Source organism: Anabrus simplex, chromosome 11 (assembly GCF_040414725.1).
Source record: "Anabrus simplex isolate iqAnaSimp1 chromosome 11, ASM4041472v1, whole genome shotgun sequence".
Classification (NCBI taxonomy): Eukaryota; Metazoa; Arthropoda; class Insecta; order Orthoptera; family Tettigoniidae; genus Anabrus; species Anabrus simplex.
In genome coordinates, this window is record NC_090275.1 from 71,225,529 (window position 1) to 71,241,604 (window position 16,076).

The window sequence follows — 16,076 nt, forward strand, 5'->3', positions numbered from 1 at the left end:
GAGAAATACCAACGTGAAGATCCGACGCTGGCTCCTATAATGGAAACCCTTTCTTCTGGGGAACATGTTGTCCCTTATGTTCTGAGGAATGGTGTTCTATGTTGCCCTTCGAGGCATGATAAGTTGATGAAAGTTGTTGTTCCAGCGGTTCTTGTACCTATGATCTTCAAATACTATCATGAGACCCCATTGGGGGGGCATCTTGGAATCTTTAAAACTCGTGAAAAGATTCGTGAAATGTTCATATGGAAAGGTATGGACGGTGAAATTCGAGAACTTGTAAAAGCTTGTAAATCTTGTTTGATCAGTAAACCCACCATGTCCACTAAAGTAGGCCTTTTGTCTTCTCATCAAGCGTCGCGCCCCATGGAACGCCTGTATATCGATTATGTGGGACCCTTCCCCCAGTCAAAGGGTAATGCCAACAAGTTCATCTTTGTGTGTGTAGATGGTTTTACAAGATTTTCCTGGTTATTTCCGACTAAGCTGGCTACCGCTCAGTCCACCATTACTTGCCTAAATTCTATTTTTGCTTCTTTTGGTCCGTGCCAATACATTGTATCTGATAATGCTAAAGCTTTTACATCAAATCTGTTTCGTAAATTCTGTTTTGACTTGTCCATCTCTCATGTAACTACATCTGCTTATTACCCTCAACCATCTCTGGCTGAACGGGTTAACCGCAATCTCAGGTCCGCACTTATTGCCTATCATCATGAAGATCATTCTAGGTGGGACACGTCCCTGCATTGGTTAGCTTTTGCTTTGAATTCGGCGGTTCATGAATCTCACAAATTTACTCCAGCTTCTTTGATGTTTAAGTTCGTTCCCAACACGCCGCTCTCTAACCTCTGGTCTCTGAATGACATTCTGCCCGAGACAATAGATCCGGACAACATTAAAGATCTTTGGAAGAAGGCTAAAGCTAATCTTAAAGTGTCTCATGAAAAGGTTAGGGAAAGGTATGATCGTGGACGGAGACCCACCACTTTGAAGGTAGGTGACCAGGTTATGGTCAAAAATTTTGTTCCCGCGGGCAAGCTTGCCCCCAGATTTCATGGGCCTTGTATCATTCTCGATTTTCTTACGCCGGTTACCTTATTGCTAAGTAATCCAGCCACCGAGAGGATATTTAGAGTTCACCTGTCCCAGGTGAAACCGGTGTAATTTCTGTGTTAACTTGCTCCATATTATTTTGAAAGGATATGAAGGTTATATTTTTTTTTGAGTTTCACTTTTAAGGCATTCTGCCCCTTCTGTAATATTTTGGTTTTAGATGTAAGCCTTATGTAAAACCTGCCCCGACCCGTTAAACTGCCATCCTGTTCTTGCCACGGCCATTACCACGCTCCCGTCTCCTGCTCCACTCTACACAGTGGCTTAATGAATACCATGAATATCTGCACGCCGCTGGCCCCTCACTCTCTCTACAAGCCTGTACCCTCAAAGAAAATAATTGTCCAACACAATTCTGCCGCCTAGCTTTAATGTTTCAGCGCCCCCGCAGCCGCGCAGCGCCGCGCAGCGACTGGGGAGGGGGATGGGCCCCCTCCTCTCCAGCGAGGACGACATGTGCACGGCGAGCCGGAGCTCACCTCCCGGCCAAGGCTGATGTGCGGCGCACGACCTGCTACATGCCCGCAGCCTGTATCTGTTCACCGCGGGCGCGGCGTACTTCAACACCTCTGCTCCCCTCATAGTGCGGGCGAGCGGTATCTCAGGGTACTTGAGGGGTCCGAGCGGCCTCCGTTGGACGCAAGCTGCAACGGCCGGTCTGGCCATCCGACTCAATCTACATCAACTACATGGACAGTCACCATAAACAATAATTACATTTGGGAATTTAACAACAATATTTGGTGGACATTGCAAAAACTTTTCTTCACCTTTTAAGCATTAAAGGTTTATCTTCAGAAATTCAACTTCTACAAACATAAAAACTTTACTGCACCGGCAACAACAAAATTTTGAAATTGCAACCAACCAAATTACTAAAATCTTATAAATGCTTCCCCAATTAATCTTAATATCAACATCAAAACTTGGACCTTATTTTGGAAACAAAGCTTATGTTCTCCTGTGTTACCCCTTGGAGGAACTTTTGGGGGGGGAGGTCTGTACCGGGCGGTACACCTCTACTCTGTTTATTTAAAAGTTGCGCCAGTTGAAACTCCTCTTCTGGAGGAAGGTTGAACTTTATCTATTCTATTAATTCTCTACTTTCTCAGAAGATGTCACCACGTGGAAAATTTTGAGTTTTTGAACTGTGTCACTTTTGATGTGTTTTTGTTTCGCTTGAAGTAAGAAGGGTGAACTTTCTCTTCTAGAGGACACTACTGAAGAATAACAATAGTGCGACCTAGTGCGGAGTTAAAGAACTATTTTGTTGGAGAAATTTTTATTTCAAAAGTTTGTTTCTTGTTAAATTTCTTTCTGTTATTGTTTAAGTTGGCTGTATACCCCTCTTTTTCCCCTTAGTTTGGATCTAGCCAATCCCGAATTTCTTTAATTAATTTTCCACCAATAATGTGTTTCTTTTTCCTCTATGTAGGGGTTTCTTTTCCCGAACCAATAAAGATTTTGTGGGAGGGTGTTTTATTTCCCCTAACGCCTAGAATCTTCCCCGAGAGGATATAAACTGCTGATTTTGGGGTCTCCGGGCCACTTCTGTTCCATCTTTCAGTGTATTAAGTACATTGCAGGAGGCGGGAAGCGCCTCTTTCCTCGGCAGCGATCTACTACCAGGTAATGGCCTATTAATATCTTCTTTTCTTGCTAGGTCGGCAGTTTAACTCTCGCGGCGGGTTCGAAGCGTTTTCCATCATGTAACCTTTTCCTAAAATGTAACTACTCTTTTCTTCTTTTCTTGTAAAGTTACATATTGGGATAGAGAGTGCTAACCCTCTCGAGCTCCCACTCACATTTGTTTTGAGGTGAACTTATTTTCTCAAACTTTTCTTCGTTTATGTAATGTAAAGTGTTCTTCTCTAAGTCACCTCTGTAGTATGGGATTAGCCCTTGCGTTAGTGGCCCAGAGCCAGATTAGGTTTTAAAAGCAAAGTGTATTAGGAGTGCAAGTTCGCCTCCTCTCAAGTTGTATTTTAGAGGTCATGTATTAATCTTTTCTCACCTAATAGACCTCAGTAGGTTGGGTATTTTACCCCTGTGTATATGTCCTTTGAGGACGACTTGAAAGTTGAGTTTGGTGTGGCCTGGGAGAGGCTTAACTTTAAGAGCGAGTGGCTCTTTTCTAAAACTGAGAGTTGTATGCCTCGAGGAGGCTTTGCTGTGTAATTTGGAGCAAGGGCTCCAGGGTTTGAGTGGGGTCTTCTGCCCCTTTTGTTGAAATTGGTATATCGTAAAGTTGAGCTAGTTGCTCAAGAATTGTATTTCCAGGGCTCGAAGCCCAAATTCTTTAATCCCTGTAATTGTACATTTCAAGTTGTATTTCGGCTACTAAGTACCTGTTCTATTTGTTGTTACCTAATTTTGAAAAGAAAATATAACCTTGTTAAATTTTAAAATTTAATTTCTCTTTAGTAGCTTGAGACCTATTCACCACCCAGCACCTTCTTTCATGCTTAACTACCACAAAAACTCGGTAACAAGAGTGAATCAAAGTGCAGTAAAACGAATGCAGTGAGTTCGCAGTTGCGATCAACAGTATTCTGTAAGAAGGAAGTCAGTTCCCGGACGAAACTATCTTTACATCGGTCTGTTTTCAGACCACCTTTGTTTTACGGGAGCGAATATGGGTGGACTCAGGATATCTTATTCATAAGTTAGAAGTAACAGACATGAAAGTAGCCAAAAGGATTGCTGGTACAAGCAGGTGGGAACAATGGCGGGAGGGTGCTCGGAATGAGGAGATAAAGGCTAATTTAAGAATGAACTCGATGGATGAAGCTGTACTCATAAATCGGCTTCGGTGGTGGCGTCATGTGAGGCGAATTGAGTGGACTCTGTTATGGAGGGTAAGAGAAGTGGAGGGAAATCAAGACGACGATGGATAGACTCAGTTTCTAACGATTTAAAGATAAGAGGTATAGAAATAAATTAGGCCACAGCACTATTTGCAAATAGAGGATTGTGGAGACATTTAGTAAATTTACAGAGGCTTGCAGACTGAACACTGAAAGGCATAACGGTTATGTTGGGATGATACTCACGATAAGATTTAGTTTAATTCAGTACCTAAATGCACTAAATTCCTAACACATGCACATCAGTTGCCAAAACCCCCTTTTCCATTCATTGCTTTTTGTTCACCTTCGCTGAATTCTTTACGTCTGTTTAGTCAGGCAATTGTCGGTATCACACTTAGGGGTATTGAAAAAGGCTGTGAAGCGTCATTTCCGGTTGTTCAAACATGGCGATTACCGCGAAGTTGCGTGTTGTAAAATTTTCATTTCCTGGACTTTCTTTTAACGTGAAAAATGTACCTTTTTTCTGCAACTACTAAACGTATCAATCTGAAACTTGACAGACAGGCAGGTTAAACACTTTCACATATTTTCCTGCAAGGAATTTACAAAATACGTAAATTTATATACTTCAGAGTGAAATTTCCAAATTGAAACATTAAGAAACGGGTAAATCAGGTTAATAGTGATTTTTATAGCAAAGGGCCAAATACATCAGAGAGATATGCACAAAATTTTTATTCTAGTAGTTATTTTAAGATTTTTATTCATTCAATAGTCAATTAAAAACCAATATAGGAATGAAACTGATAACTTCTGCAGGCATTAAAAAATCAAGGTTTTAGGAAAAACTAAAATAAATTACAAGACGCAGGACCTCGGCGTGGCTGAGGCAAGGGTACATCAATATGACCAAAATTCAAATTTGCAAAAAAATATTTTTTCAAAGACATGTTATCTAAATTAACTGATTAATGTTTATAGCTAAAAACAGGGTGTTTGAAATCAGTATGAAATGTTTTATGATTCGAACTCAAATAGTGTCCAAGTTACGAATAATTTAAGAAATCAATGAATTTTCGTGTATATCTCATCTTAACACTATCCAGAGAAAAGAAGGAAGTGTTCGGATCCGTCGATGAATGAGGGTATCGGCTAAGGAACGCGAAGGAAAGGAAAATGGGACACTACTTAAACCAAAATAATAATACTAATTTTTGGACCAGTTTGCTCAGGGGGAATTCGGATGATAAAGGAAATCTCATGACCTGTACCAACAGTCAGAGATAATCTCAGACACATGTAGGAAAAAGATGTTCAAAATTTTATGGACACATTCTCAGAATGAATATTCAGAGATTGACCAAAGGAATTCTGAACCTTGCCCTATCAAAGTAAAAAAAAAAAAAAACAATTGGCTGATCGAAGTTGGAAAATATCTTCAGGAAATTGGCATCACAGATGACATTGTGTTAGACAGATCTAAATTCAGAAAATTAGTCGACAACCACCGCTTTAAACAACAAACCATCCAACAGAACCTGGTCAGAAGATAGCAAGAAAAGCTACAGCGAGAAGATGAAGAGATTTTGGAAGAAGAAAAAGGTAAATAAATCAGCTAAATGAGTTCAATCGTGTTCCTTATTCGGGCATAATGAAGAAATAATAATAATAATAATAATAATAATAATAATAATAATAATAATAATAATAATAATAATAATAATAATAATAATAATGGAATCCATCAAAAGAGATCCAACAAGGAAGTCTACAGCAAAATAGAGAAAATTACCGACACAATCAGACAAAGACGGGCACGATTTTACGGTCATCTGAAAAGAATGGACGAAAGAAAGTTAACTAAAGAAATATTTCACTTTTTTTATTCAAACCCCAAAACTACAATTCCCTGGTTTAGAAATACCAAAGACGACCTGCAAATGCTACATATCTCAGCTGAAGACGCCCTTAACAGAGATCTCTTCCGCAAGAAAATATTGACGAACTGGCTAAACCGAGACGAGCAACCGAAGAGAAGACACGGTGCCCCTTGAACAGAGGAGCGTAAGCAGGCCCACTCACAAAGAATGAGGGGCCGTGCGCGTAGAGGCGCGCGGCTGTGAGCTTGCATCCGGGAGATAGTAGGTTCGATTCCCACTATCGGCAGCCCTGAAAATGGTTTTCCGTGGTTTCCCATTTTCACACCAGGCAAATGCTGGGGCTGTACCTTAATTAAGGCCACGGCCGCTTCCTTCCAACTCCTAGGCCTTTCCTATCCCATCGTCGCCATAAGACCTATCTGTGTCGGCGCGACGTAAAGCCCCTAGCAAAAAAAAAAAAAGAAAGAATGAGGGAAATTTGGGCTCTAAAGAAGGCCAAGTTCAGTGTCAAATGCAACAAGACTTAACGTGGTCCTTGATGGCCCCAGCGAATTATATAATAATAATAATAATAATAATAATAATAATAATAATAATAATAATAATAATAATAATAATAATAATAATAATAATAATAATAATAATAATAATTGAGCACTCATGAACGTTCTCCTGGCGTTTGGAGCTGATGAAAAATCACTGGCTATAATTTCCAAATTAAATTTGTGGATGAAATCTCTAAACCATTTGAGATTAAAACAGGCCTAAGGCAAGGACATAACCTTTCTCCACTCCTCTTATAATGCATCCTAGAAAAGGTGAACAGGGAATGGAGATCGAGAATGACTGAAAATGAAACTCATAATGGTGAGAAGAATGCCCTCATGTTGGACTGTCTAGCCTTCGCAGATGGCGTCGTTTTAAAAACAGACAACCCTCACACAGCTAAGAAGCTAGTGGAAGGGCTACAAAATGTTGCGGCCAAAACAGGATTAAGAATTTCCTTTCAAAGAAACAGCATTCATAGAGTCAGACAAAGCAGATAACACGGACAGAATTGTAACTCAGTTTGGGGACATCCATCGCGTTCATAAATTTAAATACCTGGAAGAAATTCTCACTTCCATTGGAAATGAAAAGGAGGCATTAAAAGAGCTGGTGAGGAGGATGGAGATGGCCTTCAGACCATACCATGACACGTACAAGTCCAAGTACATTTCTTCTGAAGCCAAATTAAGACACTACTGTTCAGAGGTCAGAACGGAGTGCCTTTGTGGAACAGAAACACTGACAAGAGTGGCAGACTCAGACCTTGAAGAAAGAGAAAGGAACTTTCTTCGAAAAATCTAGGGTCCAAAGAAGTCGCAAAATGACCAACATACTGTACTTTCCGGTTGAGATTATACCAGGAATTCTGTAAAACCTTCGAAAAAATTACAAAAATTCACATGTAAAACATATAAAAAGTAAACAATTAAGCCAGAATAAAACTTTCTATGAGGAAGAGAAGACATTTTAAAAGGATGAATCAAGAGAGGTTAGCCAACAAAGTACTCCTTCCACAAGAAAAGTGGAAAACACAGACTGGGTGGATTACACAGGTGCAGAAGTGGGTGTCAAGGAGGAAGAGATACAGGACAGAACAACATTCAGGAAATACTTTGCAGAAGTGAGGGATGCACACAAAAATCCACTGGCCAAGCCACGGGACATCTCGGTGGAAGAAAGAGAAAGGAGAAGCCAAAGACTAAGGATCTTTGGCGAGAGTGCAAAGAGAAGGGCATTAGTCTGCGTGACAAAAGGGCAGGTAGATTTTGTAAATGTGGCGGGCAGATGGCGCGTATCGATGAATTAATGAATAAAATTAAAAACAAAATTAATTTATGGTGTTTAGCCTTCGCGGATGACTTAGAAGTTTTTCCCAATAACAGACAGGAAAAGATTGCATCCATTGAAAAATTTCATGAAATTTCATCCAGAATTTTCCCTCCGAGAATCGAACCCAGCACCCTTTGAACCCGTAAGCTGACCATTCAGTCATGGAGTCGGACCTATCCACTCCTTTCTAATCTGAGTATAAAATAGTAAAACAAATTGAAGATTGATACTGGACTTAACAGGCTCTATGTACAGGACTGCTGGCCTTGTTGTTGCCGAAGCATCTCACATAAAATTCATACAAGAATTCGGAGAATTACAGTGCAGTAGGTGAAGGATATTCTGACTCTGTAATGATTAAGATGTGGGGTTCCACAGGGCACTGTCATTAGACCTCGGGTTTTTATTTATGTAAACACGATAGAGTAAAGAACTGGAATCAGAGCTAATCTTAGCCGAAAATAACATAAGACAGAGGACAACGCTGACACTATGTCTGTACATACCACCAATAGAATTTAACACATTGGAAGTACGTGGAGCTGTAAAACTTGCTGAACTAATGTCGTGAAATGAAGCAACAACCAATCCGCGAAGAACAAAATCAACAACCTCAAAGACTATTCTCATGCCACCAAGGCGATATTCAATACCTCACTTAGCTGACGACACACTATTTATGTTCTGCAGACTGCTGACGGTGCAGCTGATATGCAACTCTTTGCCCACGCATACCTTCCTGAGAACTTCGTAAACAAACCGCTTCAAGCGTACTTTTAATTTTCTTTTGTTCCTGCACGACTTGCTTGGTAACAAAACGCAGAAACATTTGACAGAATAATACAATGTAATTGTATGGCCCATTTCAAAGATCTTTAGCCTATTGCTTACTATATATTAATCGCTTGATGTTGGAAGATAATTTTTGACAGTTTCCAAGTTTTACAGAAGGAAATCACTGTTTAAGTGATGGAAAATGTCCATCTATGTTTTAAGCTTTTTCCAGTGCATGATGCCTGTACTAAAGAACACTTCAGTGCACGAAAATAAAAATTGCAATTCATGGATTATTAAAAATATACTTTTGTTATTTTGCAGAAATCTCCTTGATACATCAAATGGAGTGAACTTTCGAGCTTGACTGCCAGATTCCACATAAAACCCACAAAAAATTACCAAATATATTGTTATTGCTTTTGAAAAGTGTAAAAACAACTCTCAGTATGAATGCAGAAGCCAAATTTAATAATACTATGAAAACGAAGTGCAACATTGGTGCAAGAATCATTGAAACACAGAGAGGAATTCTAATCGTAGCAGTTCATTGCAGTGAAATAATGCCAAACAATATTGATATTATGTACATCTGCAGCAGATGCCTCCATTTAACATCACACTGATATTTCACAAGCACGGCACAGCCTTGGTGTGGACTGCAGAGGTCTCTGTTCAAAACAAATCGGTGGTCCTACCTATCATCTGCAGTATCGCGTCAAAACCGAATAAATCGTAAAACCTACAGGAGTTCCCTTTCAACATCAAGAGTTTCACATATGAAGGTCCCTGGAGGAGTGGAAGTTAAAGCTCCAACTATTGGTAACCTCTGCACTTCATGAGATACAGTGGTTACTCCAACGTTACGCCATCTTTGACTTTAGAAACAAACCAAGTACCCATTTCTGGTACAGACTGACTGAACTACGGTGCCTAGATATAGTGCAAATAATTCTAGTTTACATGTGCTCGATCCAGATGGTCACCGTTTCATTACAAAAAAAAAAAGTAACAAGATAAATTGTGTTCTATGAACTCGAAACTTAGACACAAAAATAAAATAGTTGTAATTTAAAATGCTCTTCTAGAAATTATGAAACACGCTTACCGTCGTTTGATTGTTATTGTTTCAGATGTCAGTTTACTGTCAGTCGTGATGTGGTACAGTTGTTCAAAATACCTTCCTAGTATTTATATTGAGGGAACACGGGGTCCAGGCTACTGAATGGGTGGCTAAATTTCTTGAAAATAGAACTCGGGGAATTAGAGTACGTAAAGCATTGTTTGATCCTGTAACTATTAAGGCGGGGGGGCGGGGAGATTCCACAAGGCACTGCCATTTGACCTCTGTTCTTTAATATATGAACATGATAAAATAAAGAACTAGAATCACAGATAAGGCTATTGTGCAGATAATGTTATACTATATATTGTCATAAATAAGTCACAGGATTGTAAGCGATTACAAAGAGACCTCGACAATGTTGTGAGATGGACAGCAGTCAATAGTATGGCGGTAAACGACGTCAAAAGTCAGGTTGTAAGTTCCACAAATAGGAAACGTTCTCTCAGTTTTAATTACTGTGTTCGGATGGCAGTCACTCAGAGGGATCACTTAAAGTAAGGAAAGATCTTGATTGGACTAATTATATAAACGGGATTGTAAATAAAGGTAAAAGGTCTCGTCATATAGTTATGAGGATATTTAGCGGTTGTAGTAAGGAGGTAAAGGAGAGGGCGTAAAAGCCATTGGTAAGACCTCAATTACACTATGGTTCTAGTGTAAGGGACCTCATGAGGATTACTTGATACGAGAACTGGGAAAGATCCAAAGGAAATCAGCACGATTTGTTCTGGGTGCTGTCAGACAAAGGAGTAGTGTTACGAAAATGTTGCAAATTTTTGGCTGGGAAGACTTGCGAGTAAAGAGACGAGTTGCTCGACTAAGTGGTATGTTCCGAGCTGTCAGTGGAGAGATGACTTGGAATGATCTCAGTAAACGAATAAGCTTGGGCGAAGATTTTGAAAGTGGAAACCATGATAAAATGAAGATAAAGTTGGAATTCAAGTGGAAGAATTGGGCCAGATACTCGTTTATAGGAATAGCGGTTAGTGATTTAAAATAATTTACCAATTTCCAACTAAGAAAAAAATTGGTAAGCAACTGATAGGGAATCTGCCACCGGGACGACAGCCCTAAATCCTGGAAATGCAGATCGGTATTTATTTATTTATTTATTTATTTATTTATTTATTTATTTATTTATTTATTTATTTAACTGCAGCTGAACCGAACAGAGCATTTCACAAGTTACGACTATTCTTCACTTAAACGTTTGTGGTTATGACCTATGTACATAGACTCCCGTTAAAAAAAATCTATACGGTCACAAATGTTGCTTGAAATATTCCATTAATGACTAATAGACAGATCAATACAAGCACCGCCTCACCACACTTCACACTATTAAATATCTGGGACTGTTGAAAAAATCGAGTAGAGTCCTGCAGGATCCTACCCTGACCTTAAAGTTTGTGCTCGTTGATCCCAAGTGTTAAGCCAGCTTAAAAAAAAAAAAAGTCTTTTTCTTACATTTTTTTAATTTCCCCATCTTTTTTATGTTTTTTATTTTCTTTACTTGTTTTTATTTTTTATTTTTAAGGACGGCACACACACACACACAGTCCCCGAGCCAGTGGAAATAACCAATTAAGGTTAAAATCCTCGTCCCGGCCGGGAATCGAACCCGGGGCCCCTTGAACCAAAGGCCAGCACGCTAACCATTTAAACGTGGAGCCGCACAATCTCAGCGTTACTAATGTTTTATTGACCTCGGAGAAGAGTCAGGTTAACGAGGTATCCCTTGAGATGTGTGCGAGGCCTCTGTGCTCTTTCTTGCTCAATATTATTTCTTTCTTTCCTATCCTAACCTCCTTAATTTTCATTCACTCGTAAAGTCCAGCCAGCCTCTCTGCCTCAGGTAGTACCTCCTGTGGATAGGGGTAGTAGACTACACCCACTATATCCCCTGTGTGTCGTAAAATGCTACTAAAACGGGCCACAACTTTGGAGCGTGGGTTGGCGACCACGTGGCATTGCGTCCACTCTTCCCCGGTTCCTCGCTTTCATATATCCTATCCGACCTCCCTTGGCCAACTCGTGTTCTTTTCCGACTCCCAACTGTATTAGGTTCGCCAGGCCTACGCTGATTTTCACTTTCACGCCCTTCGTGGCCCTTGTCTTTCTTTCCTTCCTTTTTTCGAAGTGTCGGGCTCCTTACACTTTCCCCCTCTGATTACTGCTAAGGGCACATGCCTGTGGAGGCCGCAGTACAGTAGTGGAAAATCACTATTTTTGCCATAATAATTTGGACAGATATAGTTATTCTAGGAGGAAAAAATTATAATTTTCTATGAATCAACATTGTAGAGTGTTATTAGGTTATTAGTTACTGGTTATACTCCATGGTTAATTCTTTATGATAGTTTATTCCTTTTTAAAGCGTCCGCCTCTGTGCTGTAGTGGTTAGTGTGATTAGCTTCCACCCCCGGAGGCCCGGGTTCGATTCCCGGCTCTGCCACGAAATTTGAAAAGTGGTACGAGGTCCACTCAGCCTCGGGAGGTCAACTGAGTAGAGGTGGGTCCTTTTCCCACCTCAGCCATCCTGGAAGTGGTTTTCCGTGGTTTCCCACTTCTCCTCCAGGCAAATACCGGGATGGTACCTAACTTAAGGCCACGGCCGCTTCCTTCCCTCTTCCTTGTCTATCCGTTCCAATCTTTCCATCCCCCAGCAAGGCCCCTGTTCAGCATAGCAGGTGGGGCCGCCTGGGCGAGGTACTGGTCATCCTCCCCAGTTGTATTCCCGACCCAGAGTCTGAAGCTCCAGGACACTGCCCTTAAGGCGGTAGAGGTGGGATCCCTCGCTGAGTCCTAGGGAAAAACAGACCCTGGAGGATAAACAGATAAAGAACAAGAAGCAGAAGACTGCACATTCACTTCAAGCTGTCGTAAGGATAAACTCTGAAACTTCTCATGTGACATGAATGATATTTTTTACACCTGCTACCCACGGTGTATAGGTGTAAAGTAGAATAAAATCATGATATTTCGTAGAAAAAATTGTAGGAAAATTTTCATCATTTTTTCAAATATTTTATAGCCATTCTTTTCATAAATAAAGATCTAAATTGCTGATTGTAGTTCATGTTTAAGATAATTGCACCTTAAAGCAGTGTGTTGAATTTCACAGGTCTCTCGGTAATGGTTACTGAGATATTGGACATATATTTTTTCACTCTGAGTTGCTCTCCTGTAAAATAGTAATTTTAAAGATATTTATTTCCCTATCTCTATAACCATTAATGATAGACCAATGAAATTTGGCACTCAGTTTTACTGTACAGTGATTTTAAAAATGGACTACAGTCATGAATGTAGCACTTTATTTATGAAAATAAGGCCAGCAAAATATTTGACGTTTATGAAAACTTGAATAACATGTGAACCTTACTTACGAAAGTAAAACCAAATATCATGACTGTTGTCTACTTTGTAGTTACATGATGTGGGTTGTAGCTGTAGAAATAAAATACGGTGGTGGTGGTGGTGGTGATTATTGTTTTAAGAGGAAGTACACCTAGGCAACCATCCTCTATATAACACTAATCAGAGAGAAAAATGGAAGGGGTCGGACACTTCGAAAAATAAAGGTATCGGCCAAAGGAAGACAAGGGCCACAAAGGGCATAACAATGAAAGACTCCCAGGGCCTCCATACGTAACACCGTCGGGGTCTGAAAAGAACAAGAGTTGACCAAGGGAGGTCGGATAGGATAGATGAAAGTGAGGAGCCTGGAACAAGTAAGAGAAATAATATAAGAATAAACTGCCATGGAAAGTTAACCATGAAGTATAACCGGTAACTAATAAGCTATATATGCTGTATGTCGCACCGACACACATAGGTCTTATGGCGACGATGGGACAGGAAAGGCCTAAGAATGGGAAGGAAGCGGCCGTGGACTTAATAAAGAAAATGGAAAACCACGGAAAACAATCTTCAGGGCTGCCGACAGTGGTTTTTTTTTTTTTTTGCAAGTTGCTTTACGTCGCACCGACACAGATGTCTTATGGCGACGATGGGGCAGGGAAGGGCTAGGAGTGGGAAGGAAGCGTCCGTGGCCTTAATTAAGGTACAGCCCTAGCATTTGCCTGGTGTGAAAATGGGAAACCACGGAAAACCATCCTCAGGGCTGCCGACAGTGGGGTTCGAACCCACTATCCCCCGAATACTGGATACTGGCCGCTCTTAAGCGACTGCATCTATCGAGCACAGTACAGTGGGGTTCGAACCCACTATCTCCCGGATGCGAGCTCACAGCTGCGTGCTCCTAACCGCACGGCCAACTCGCCCGGTGTAACTAATAAGCTAATAACAGTCTATAAAGTTCATTCATTGCACATTATAACGTTTGTCCACCTATAATAAGTATATCTGTCCAAATTATGATGGCAAGCATAGTGGTTTTCCATTACTGTGCAGTGGTCTTCACAGACATGTGCCCTTAATAAGGGGTGGTTGCCCAGTTGTACTTCCTCTTGAAACAAAACTTACCACCACTCTTGCAAGAAAGCAGCAATAACACAATTCTTGGACAAGATGTACATTTGAAAATAATTTTCAGTTGCATTTAGCCCTGAAATTATCAGGTCAAGTAGGAACTAAACAAGTGATAGTGTTCGGTGATAACATGAGCACTTACTTATCAGTATAAGTAGTTGATATACAAGGTTACAAAGTGCTGTTTCTTGTTAGGTGATATGATACCACAGTTTTTATCTCTTGTTATAAATACCTCGGCATTATCTATCTCAAATGCCTGATGCAAAATTAATAATAATAATAATAATAATAATAATAATAATAATAATAGAGCCTCCGTGGCTCAGGCGGCAGCGCGCCGGACTCTCACCGCTGGATACCGTGGTTCAAATCCCGGTAACTCCATGTGAGATTTGTGCTGGACAAAGCGGAGGCGGGACTGGTTTTTCTCCGGGTAATCCGGTTTTCCCTGTCATCTTTCATTCCAGCAACACTCTCCATTCACATTTCATTTCATCTATCAGTCATTTATCATTGCCCCAGAGGAGTGCGACAGGCTTCGGCAGCCAGCACATTTCCTATCCTCGCCGCTAGATGGGGGCTTCATTCATTCCATCCCTGACCCGGTCAAATGACTGGAAACAGGCTGTGGATTTTCGTTTTCAATGATAATGATAATAATAATAATAATAATAATAATACTTTCTTAATCTGCTTACCCTCCAGGGTTGGCTTTTCCCTCGGACTGAGCGAGGGATCCCACCTCTACCGCCTCAAGGGCAGTGTCCTGGAGCGTCAGACTTTGGGCCGGGGTATACAACTGGGGAGAATGACCAGTACCTCGCCCAGGCGTCCTCACCTGTTATGCTGAACAGGGGAGTTGTGGAGGGATGGGACAGGCAAGGAAGAGGGAAGGAAGCGGCCGTGGCCTTAAGTTAGGTACCATCCCGGCATTTACCTGGAGGAGAAGTGGGAAACCACGTAAAACCACTTCCAGGATGGCTGAGGAGGGAATCGAACCCCCCTCTACTCAGTTGACCTCCCGAGGCTGAGTGGACCCCGTTTCAGCCCTCGTACCACTTTTCAAATTTCGTGGCAGAGCCGGAATCGAACCCAGACCTCCGGGGTTGGCAGCTAATCACACTAACCACTACACCACAGAGGCGGACCCCTATCTCTTGTTATAAATACCTCGGTACTATCTACCCGCATGCCTGATCCAAAAAAAAATAATAATAATAATTTGGCCGTGCGGTTAGGGTCGCGCAGCTGTGAGCTTGTATTCGGGAAATAATGGGTTTGAACCCCACTGTCGCACCCCTGAAGATGGTTTTCCATGGTTTCCTATGTTCATGCTGGATCTGTACCTTAATTAAGGCCACGACTGCTTCCTTCCCACCCCTAGTCCTAACCTATCCCATCGTATCCAAAAGACCTGTGTCCGTGCGACGTAAATCAGATATTGCAAAAAAAAAAATTGTTGTTTGGTCGGGTCATCAATCCGTGGACTGGTTTAAATCCTTCCTGTGCTAACCTTTCCATTTCTACGTAACTACTGCATCCTACATCAACTCTAATCTGTTTGTTGTATTCATGTCTTCGTCTATTCCTATCGTTCTTACTTCTTTTAACACCCCCCCCCCCCCCATGGCACTACAGCACTTGAAGAGCCTTGGCCTACCAAGCGACCGCTGCTCAGCCCGAAGGCCTGCAGATTAAGAGGTGCCGTGTTGTCAGCACGACGAATCCTCTCGGCCGTTATACTTGGCTTCCTAGACCGGGCCGCTATCGCACCGTCAGATAGCTAGGTACTCAATTCTAATCACGTAGGCTGAGTGGACCTCGAACCAGCCCTCAGGTCCAGGTAAAAATCCCTGACCTGGCCGGGAATCGAACCCGGGGCCTCCGGGTAAAAGGCAGGCACGCTCCCCCTACACCACGGGGTCGGCTTACTGCTTAAACTTCCCTCAAAAAGGAACTGAGCAAATCGTTCTCTGTCACTTGTTCCATACAGTA